The following is a 9468-nucleotide window of genomic DNA, read 5'->3' on the forward strand; positions in this document are numbered from 1 at the left end:
AGTACCACTTCACAAAATTAACTGAATGATTATTTTAAATATATTTTTAAAAAATATTAAATTGTAATTAATAGTCTTGTCTCCATATACTACCCAAATATTCGTGGACAAAAAGAGCATCTACAATGCCAATAGAAGTTCATGCCAATAAAAGTTCAGCAACTTGAAGCTTTTAAAAACATTCCACAAGAAAACGTCGTAGCATTTATTTTACTTGACTTTTTATCTTTATTTATAAATGCATTGAAAGCAACGTATGCCTAAAGTTATGATTTAAAATATAACCTTCCAATGTTTGTTTTTTTGTATTGAAGAATCTTTTAATGTGTTTTTTTTGTTTTTTTATATGGAAGAATCTTTTAATGTTTTTAAATTTTTATTTTTATTTAATTTTATTTATTTATTTATTATTAAGAACTTTCTAATGTTTTTTATATGAATAAGAATTTTATTCAAATGTTAAAAAAATATACAATAAATTGATTTCAATATTATATTTTCTTTGAAAAAACATATATTTAATATTGGATATCAATATGGTTTTATAATAAGGTCTATTATAAAACCTTTCTAAAAAGAGAGTAAGCAAATTAGAATAACAAATTAGAACATAAGTAATGAAAATTAAAATATATTCTATAGTGTATGTTTTTCTTATTTGTTGATAGTTTTCAATATTTTATTACTACGACTTCTATAATTTAATTAAAATATTTGATATATCATGAACATTTTTTTTTAAATTTATTTTATTTGCTCAAGTGTATATCTATGGTTCAATAAAATTGAAATTATTAATCAACTTTCCATATATATATATATATATATATATATATATATATATATATATATATATAATCACATCTAACACATTTATCATGTAGAGTCACATCTAGACATATCTCTTCATGCATGTTATCTATCTAAAGATCCTTGGATCCATCTATTCTCTAGGATAGAAAAAAAAAATTCAAGCTCAACAATTTCAACAATTCGTATTAGAGATCTTTGCAAATGAAAAACAATTTATTGAATACCATCTCTATTAAGTTAATTAGTGCTAACTCTTATGGAGAATGACATCCTTAGATGAATTTTTTTTTTGTTTTATTAGACCTTGCCTCTGTTAGGAAATAATGCTTCATACCTAGTTACATTTAATCTATTTCCTACATAACACATGAGAGAAAAGTTCATATACAAGCTTACACAATCACCATTATGCAATGATCAAATAAAAAAGCCACAAGATAACACAAGATATACCCTAGGAAAAACCTCACGAGGGAAAAATCCAACCTCCAAAATAATCCATACTCCATTGTATTATTCATCCATAAAGCAATACCAAGCACATTTTATAGAGTTATAATGAATAGTCTCAAGCCATCAAGCCCTCTAATGCATTCCCATGTATCCAATAATGAATCCATAGAACCCATGTCATGCTTAAGATATACAATCCTCCAAATAACTCAATACAATGTTTGCCCAAAAATCCAGCCAACCTTAATCACTAAACATATGTTTGCTTTTATATACTTAAGCTCACACAAAAACAAAAAAGAAGTAAAACCATGTGAACACAAGACCATTGATCCCTCATTTAATATTGGGTACTATTTTTTCTCTTTATTAAATATCTTTTCTTAATATTAAATAATTACAATGTTACAATACAAAGCATCAAGTGGCCCCAAGAATATTTCAATGTTCAATCTCTATGTGATGCACATCCATCTAGGTTCCCCTAGGTGCACCTTACATAATAATAAAATAATTAAACATTAAAAATATTATGCAAGGTGTACAACACCTTATCCCAAAATTCTCCCACTTGCTGTATACATTGCATAAGGGTCAATCAATTAAATGCATCATCATAGACATACATGTAACCACATGAATCTCTAAAATGCTCTCGTGCTCCATCAATTTCCCTACAATAAAACCAAGTGACCACCATCTCAAGAAATAAATTATCTCATCCTCCAACATGCCACATATGGAAGAAAAGGAATAAGTGAAGATGCACTAATCGAAGAACACAAGCATCAAATCCAATGTGATAACAAAGGCTTTAAGTTGCTATCATAAAGAAATAAACACATGATAAAAAATGACTTCCATAACACATGCCAATACATCCAACCATCCATACCTACTAGGTATAACCAATATCAATAAACTCATGTCAATATTATATCAAACCATAAACCATAATCAAGCTCCTTGTATTGAATCCTATCAATAAAGTACACACATATCCAAGAACTCCCACTGCATGGGTAATACCAAATCTGAAATGAAGCTCAAAGCATATGAAGTCTATCAATCAATGCTCATTTCAAAGTGTCACCATCCTCAAATGCTGCATACTCTTCCACAATATGTCACCATCCTCCCAAAACATGAGAGAAAAAATAGAATGAAGAGAGACAACTTGTAAATGATAACTTGTCCTTCAACCAATACCTAAAAAAGCATCATTGTGTCAAGTATGATGTAATCAACATCACCCCAAATGAAAGGCCACAACAACACCCAAAACCCCATTCAATCTCTTAGATAAAATAAGCATACTTATCATGTAATGCCAACATGGATGTAAGCCTCTCATAACCCAAAAGATAAAACCCAAAGTAACCATTTCCAATGAAAGAAATCAGCCCAATATACCATGGCAACAAATAACAGCATATCTCAGCCCCAAATTCCCATCTTCAATGGTAAGAATTATGATTTTTGTTCCATAAAGATGAAAAAATTATTTTGTTCTCAAGATATATAGGATTTGGTAGAGAAAGGTTTTGCTGAACCACATGATGAGGCAGCCAATCAGGGATTACCACAAGTAGAAAAAAAGCAGCTGAAGGATAACAGGAAGAAGGACGCTAAGGCTTTGTTTTTCATTCAACAAGAAATGGATAATTCAATGTTTCCAAGAGTTGCTACATCAACTAGGTCCAAACAAGCTTGGGAGGCCTTACAAACTGCTTACCAAGGTACAACAAAAATAAAGGTATCTAAGTTACAAACATTAAGGAGAAATTTTGAAAATCTTCATATGAATAGATTAGATTCTATAGATCATTTTTTAATAGAAGTAATAAACATTGTTAATCAATTGAAGACACATGGGAAATACAATTATGATTAGATTGTGGTTGAAAAAGTTATTAGAAGTATGCCTAATAGATTTGATGCAATTGTTGTTGCCACTAAAGAATCAAAAAACTTATCTTAGTTATCTGTAGATGAATTAATGGTTCCTTATTATCTCACGAGTCTAGAATAAACATAAATAATAGTTCTTCTTCAAAGAATACTTTTAGAGCTCACACATCATCAAGTAGAGGAAGAGGAAGATCAAATTATAGAAGAAGAGGAATAGGTAGAGGTGGACAAATGAATACAGATCAAGGAGGAAGGACTAGCCATTCCAATCATAGCTTCAATAATAAAGGACAAGGTATAAATCAATCTCAAGAACAATCATAAAGGTTTGATGAGTCCAATTTTTAATGCTATTATTGTAAGAAATATGGTCATTTTTCAAATGAATGTAAGAAGAAACAAGCAAAATTTGAAAAAACTCGGTGCAAATCATTCAGATGTATCTAATAACAATTCAGGTAGTTTATTCATAACTTACAATGTGGCACAAGAAAGCTCTAAGGATGTAAGGGTTTTAGATAGTGGATGTAGTAATCACATGACAAGGAATAGAGAGTTATTTTCTAATTTGGATGATTATGTGAAATCTGAGATAAAATTGGGGAATAATAGTGTAGTATTTGTAATGGGGAAAGGTGTTATACATGTATTAATTAAAAATGGAGAAAAAGGTATATTCCTAATGTTTACTATGTGCCTGAATTAAAACATAATCTAATGTGTGTTGGAAAATTAACTAGAAAAGGCTACAAAGTTCCCTTTAACAATGATGTTTGTAGAATCTTAGATAGAAATCCAAGTGATAGGTTCATTGCCAAGGTTTAGATGACAAGGAACTAGATGTCCCCCGTACAGATTCATGGTATTCAAGGAACAAAGGAAGCTAATTTCAAGGCAGAAATCTTAGACCAGACATGGATCTAACATTTGAGGTATGGGCACCTTAATTTTGATGGCTTGAATTTATTGCAGAAGAAGAATATGGTAAAAGGTTTTCCACCCATCACATGCAACTTGCTAATTCTTATGAAATTTTTATAACAAAAAAACAACGTAGAGAAATATTTCTAGTAGGAAGTTCAAGTAGAGCAAGAGTGCCTTTGGAGTTAGTTCACACTGACATATGTGGTCCAATGCAAACTCCATGCTTAGGAGGAAGTCTATATTTTTTGACATTTATTGATGATTTTAGCAAGAAAACTTGGATATACTTTCTCAAGGAGAACTCTTCATGCTTTCAATAAATTTAAGGAGTTCAAATCAATTATGGAAAAACAGAGTATTCTCTTCATCAAGGTACTCAGATCTGATAGGGGCAGTGAATACAATTCTAATGAACTTTTAGATTTTTGTAGAGATCATGGACTTAAGAAATAATTCACAACAAAGTACACACCGTAGAAAAATGGTGTAGCCGAGAGGAAAAAGAGAACCATAATGGAGATGGAAAGGAGTATGTTAAAGGATATAAACTTGTCTAATGACTTTTGGGTTGAAGCAATAGTATGTGCAGTATACATTCTAAGCAAAAGTCTTACAAAGAGTGTTAAAGACAAAATCCCACAAGAAGCATGGAGTGGTCAGAAACATTTTGTATCTCATCTTAGAATCTTTGGAGGTGTTGCATATGTTTTAGTGCCAGCTAAATTAAGGAGAAAATTGGATGATAAGAGTGAAAAATGTATTTTCATTGGTTATAGTGAGGAATCAAAAGCTTATAGATTATATAACCTAGTTTCAGAGAAAATGATTATTAGTAGGGATGCCATATTTAAGGGGGAAGAAGCATGAGATGGAAATTTTGATAGAGTAGTCACAAGTGGAGCACCAATACCAAATAGTGAAGAAGAACAAGAAGAGAAAGGTGATCAATCAAATCAAGTAGGAGCAAGCATTCCACCTAGAAATCTTGTGCAAGGTCAATCATCAAGTCATGGAGATAATTCCACTCCAAAAGTAGAGGTAATGAGTCAAATCCTACACATTCCATATTAAAAGATAAGAAAATGAGAAGTTTGAAAGAGATATATGAACAAGGAGAATTTGTTTTGGATTTTTGCTCAAATTTTTCTTTATTCTCTCATGATCCTATGGGTTTTGAAGAAGTAGTTAAGGAGGAACACTGGATCAAATCCATGGGTGAAGAAATTAATTTTATTGAAATAAATCAGATATGGGAGCTTGTGGATCTACCTAAAGGTAAGGATAACACTGATGTCAAATGGGTTTATAAAACTAAATTTTATGCAGAAGGTGAAATTGACAAGGATAAGCCTAGATTAGTAGCAAGAGATTTTGCACAACAATATGGTGTAGACTATAATGAAACATTTGCTCCACTTTCTAGCCTAGATACAATTCAAATGGTTTTGGCAATAGCTACACAAAATAATTGGAAAGTTTTTAAAATGGATGTGAAATCAACTTTGTTGAATGGTTTTTTTTTGAAGAAGTTTATGTTCAACAACCACCTAGTTGTGAGGTATATGGGCATGCAAGTAAAGTTTGTAAATTGAAAAAGACACTCTATGGTTTGAAACATGCACTTAGGTCCTGATATAGTCGAATTGATTCATATCTGTTGAGTGAAGGATTCAATAAAAGTAGTAGTGAGCCTACATTATATAAAAATGAATCAACAAAATCAAGTTTTGATTGTTTTCCTATATGTTGATGATTTAATTTTGACAGGTAATTTATCTATAGATATGTTTAAGCTAGCAATGGTGAAAGAATTTGAAATGACATATTTGGGTTTGATGAGATATTTCTTAGGCATTGAAGTTGTTCAATATGATAAAGGAATTTTTATTTGTCAATCTAATTATGCTAAGGATGTATTCAAAAAATTCAAAATGTTGAATAGTAAATCAACACCAACTTCAGTTGCGATAGAAACAACAATTAGCATAGAGGACAAGGGGTCAAATATTGATCCAATCTTAGCTACAAGGTCAAACATCATGTATCGTGTTTGTTTGATTTCAATGTTTATGGATTCACGTCAAGGCTCTCATTGGCAAGTTGGAAAAATGATACTTAGATATGTTGCAGGAACAAGATGATATGGAATTCTATATTCCAAAACTAATGAATTTGATTTTATTGGTTATACTGATAGTGATTTTCTAGGTAATATTGATGATAGGAAGAGTTCTTCCAGATATTTCTTTCATTGTGGAATAGGCGCAATCTCATGGGAATCAAAGAAGCAAGTGATGTGAAACTTTCATTGGCTGAAGTTGAGTACGTAGTAGCCACATCAGCAACATGCCAAACAATCTATGAGGAGAATTAGAAGGATCTATTGCAAGCACAGGAGAAGCGAACATGAGTATTTTGTGACAAGAAATCAACAATTGCACTATCAAAAAATCACGTTTTTCACCAAAAGAGCATGTACATTGATACAAGATATCACTTCATCAGAGAGATAGTCAACAATGGTGAAATCTATCTTAAATTCTTTAGATTTGAAGATCAATTATGTGATATTTTCACTAAGGCATTACCTAGGGAATACTTTGAGTGTTTATGAGAAAATTTGGGAATAATAGATGTTGAAGCTATTAGTAAAAGAAATTAAGGGATAATGTTACCAATCAGTAATTTCTCCTACATTAACGCAGTCAATTAAAAATGAACTGCATGTTACAAATGTTGTTTCCTAGACTATTTCTCATTTCCCCTCCATACTTGTTGTTAGCATGAAATTAACTTGTTAAGATTTTCCATGTTTTCTAAACTTTAGTTAGACTTCTTAGGCAAATATTTATTTCCTGTCCATGTATAGCAAATCAGTTATGAACCTTCATTTTTTTGTAATCGGCAAGTATTCTTCTTGGCTGGAAACTCTGTATAAATGAGAGTGTATGTAATTTGAGCATATCTAGACTGTATCTATTTTTATTTTATCTCATCTACTTTCAACTTCTTCTATTCTACAAATGGTCAAGCCAAGCCTGGTGTCTCCTTTTAATTTGAGTTGTAATGGGATCTCCCTTGATGCAGAGGAGTACCATAAATGAACTGGCCTCATAAGGCCTATCTGTTGTCCACATATTCTTTAGACTCTTTGTTCACTCTATTTAGCTTTCAACATGTTACCTATAAAAGGCTTGCTAGGGGCGGTGTAACTCAGGCGATGCACAACACAACTTGTAGCATTTAATAATAATTAATTCTATTAATTAGGGTACTTATTCACACTATACGTAGCATCCAGTCCACTCAGCTTGAGCATTAAAATTTTATTTGAATTTGAGTTTATGTGATTAGTGGCCGCTGACAAAAGTCGAATTGAAAATGGTTTATTGATTACCTAAAATTTATTTTCAGACGTGAGAGAAATTGTTTACAAGCATGACACAATTTTCCTGTCACAACTTCCCACATGATTGTAAAAAAAATGTTTATAATTAATTACCTAAAATTTATTTTAGATGTGAGAGAAATTGTTTACATGCACGAGACAATTTATTTATAGAAATGAGAAATGAGATCGCTAGGCCTTACAATAACATGATAAAATAAGTGTCACGTAGTGGCGAGTACTTATCTTTATAGTATTGTAATAAAAACATTTGTTGTAATTCATAATTATTATAATTTTGAATTATTGTTATTTTAGAATTATATTATTGAATTATATTTTTGTAATATTAACTATACTCTAACTTCAATAAAATAATATTACTAATTCTAATATATTATAAACATTGGCATGTAATGGGTCTCTTGAGCTTGATTTGGATTCTAAGGGGAAGGAAGTTGATTGGATGAAACTAGATGTAGGATGGGTGAAAGTCAACTTCGATTGGTGTCAACAGGGAATTCCAGCTGTTCAAATGTAGGCTTTGTGGCAAGAGATTGGAACATAAATATTTTGGCAATAAGAGCTAAAAGATTGAAGGAAGGTACAAACAATAAATTCAAAAGGAAGGTACAAACAATAAATTCAAAATGAAAGTGACTTTATTAGCAGTCAAAATGGCCAAGAAATTATTAGTATCACAATTGTATTTGGAGGGTGATTTTCTAATTGTTATCAATGTCATTATCTAAGGTGAAATTCCAATGTGAAAATTAAATAAATATGTTAAAATTATAATAGAACTTTTAATAACTTTTAAGGTATCTGAGGTTATCAAAGTGGGTATTGTCATTAATGGAAGAGAAAAAAAAATTATTGGAGGATCTCTAAGAGATCCAACTTGATTAATAGTGATGGGTTGTATGCTACCAATTGCAACAACAAAAATTATTGGGAGGATCTCTAAGAGATCCAACTTGATTAATAGTGATGGGTTGTATGCCATCAATTGCAACAACCATAATAGAAAGTTATATAATTTAAATGTTATGAGATAAGGATGCAAGTGCTAGTGCTAGTTTAGAGTTTTTTTGGGAAAATCAATTGATCCAAATTCAACAATAATTTTAATCACATTTTTTAACTATAAAAAGATCATATAGGGCTCAGATACACAGTATATCAGATTTCCTCAAGTCTGGTTGATGGAGTGAACTCAAAGTCTCCTAATGCGTAACTTTCCTCACTGCCCGCTCATGGCAATAAAGTTAGCAATTCCGTATATTGTTTGTTGCCTTGTATAAAAGTACAATCGGTTATTCTATATTATTGACTAAATATATAGCTCAGTTTTTTTGAACGCTAGTGAGTAGGTTCTGCTAAAGAAAGCGTCTAATTTTAGGAGTACGTTTTGCTTTCGCAAGCGTCTAATTTTATATCAGATCTTCTAAGTAATCCAAGTGATGATGATGCTAAGTACTAGTAATGTTCCCATCCACTAAACTTCCTTCTCTCCCAGCATTTCAGTATTTTATTTCAGTTTGATAACAAACAAAAACGGTAGCCAAAAAGGGGCTTATGAAAAAAGCCTTGAAAAGTGTTAGAATAGATTTTTGATTATCCCCGCAGGAGCAAAACTGTTAGAATACATAGAAAAACTGGAGGGAGGCATTCTGTAAGCAGATAGAATCGAAATGTTGAACACGCTCCGTTGTATTCGATTTCTTGTTGTCAATCTCGCAGCTTTGAGAAATGCCATTTGCAGTTTCTGACTTTTACTCCCACATTCGTTGGTTTGAGTATCAAAAGATGAATGGAGATGATATATAACATCCAACGTGTTTAATGAAAATTTCACGGAGCTGCGTGGTCAAGGCAGAGCGAACTATTCTTTCGCCTTTTACTAAAGAATACCGTGTCTTGGCCACTCAAAGCGGCATACGCCAATTTTTAGAGGCTTTCTCTACTACTTAGAGGAA

General features: G+C 31.4%; 1 non-coding gene across 1 annotated transcript; it reads left to right on the forward strand.

Moving 5' to 3' along the window:
• Positions 1–9349: 9349 nt before the first annotated feature.
• LOC131077592 (U5 spliceosomal RNA) lies at positions 9350–9468 on the forward strand. Its single transcript, XR_009113605.2, has one exon. It is a non-coding gene; the product is annotated as a U5 spliceosomal RNA (small nuclear RNA).

The sequence above is a fragment of the Cryptomeria japonica genome, chromosome 6 (assembly GCF_030272615.1).
Source record: "Cryptomeria japonica chromosome 6, Sugi_1.0, whole genome shotgun sequence".
NCBI classification, from domain to species: domain Eukaryota; kingdom Viridiplantae; phylum Streptophyta; class Pinopsida; order Cupressales; family Cupressaceae; genus Cryptomeria; species Cryptomeria japonica.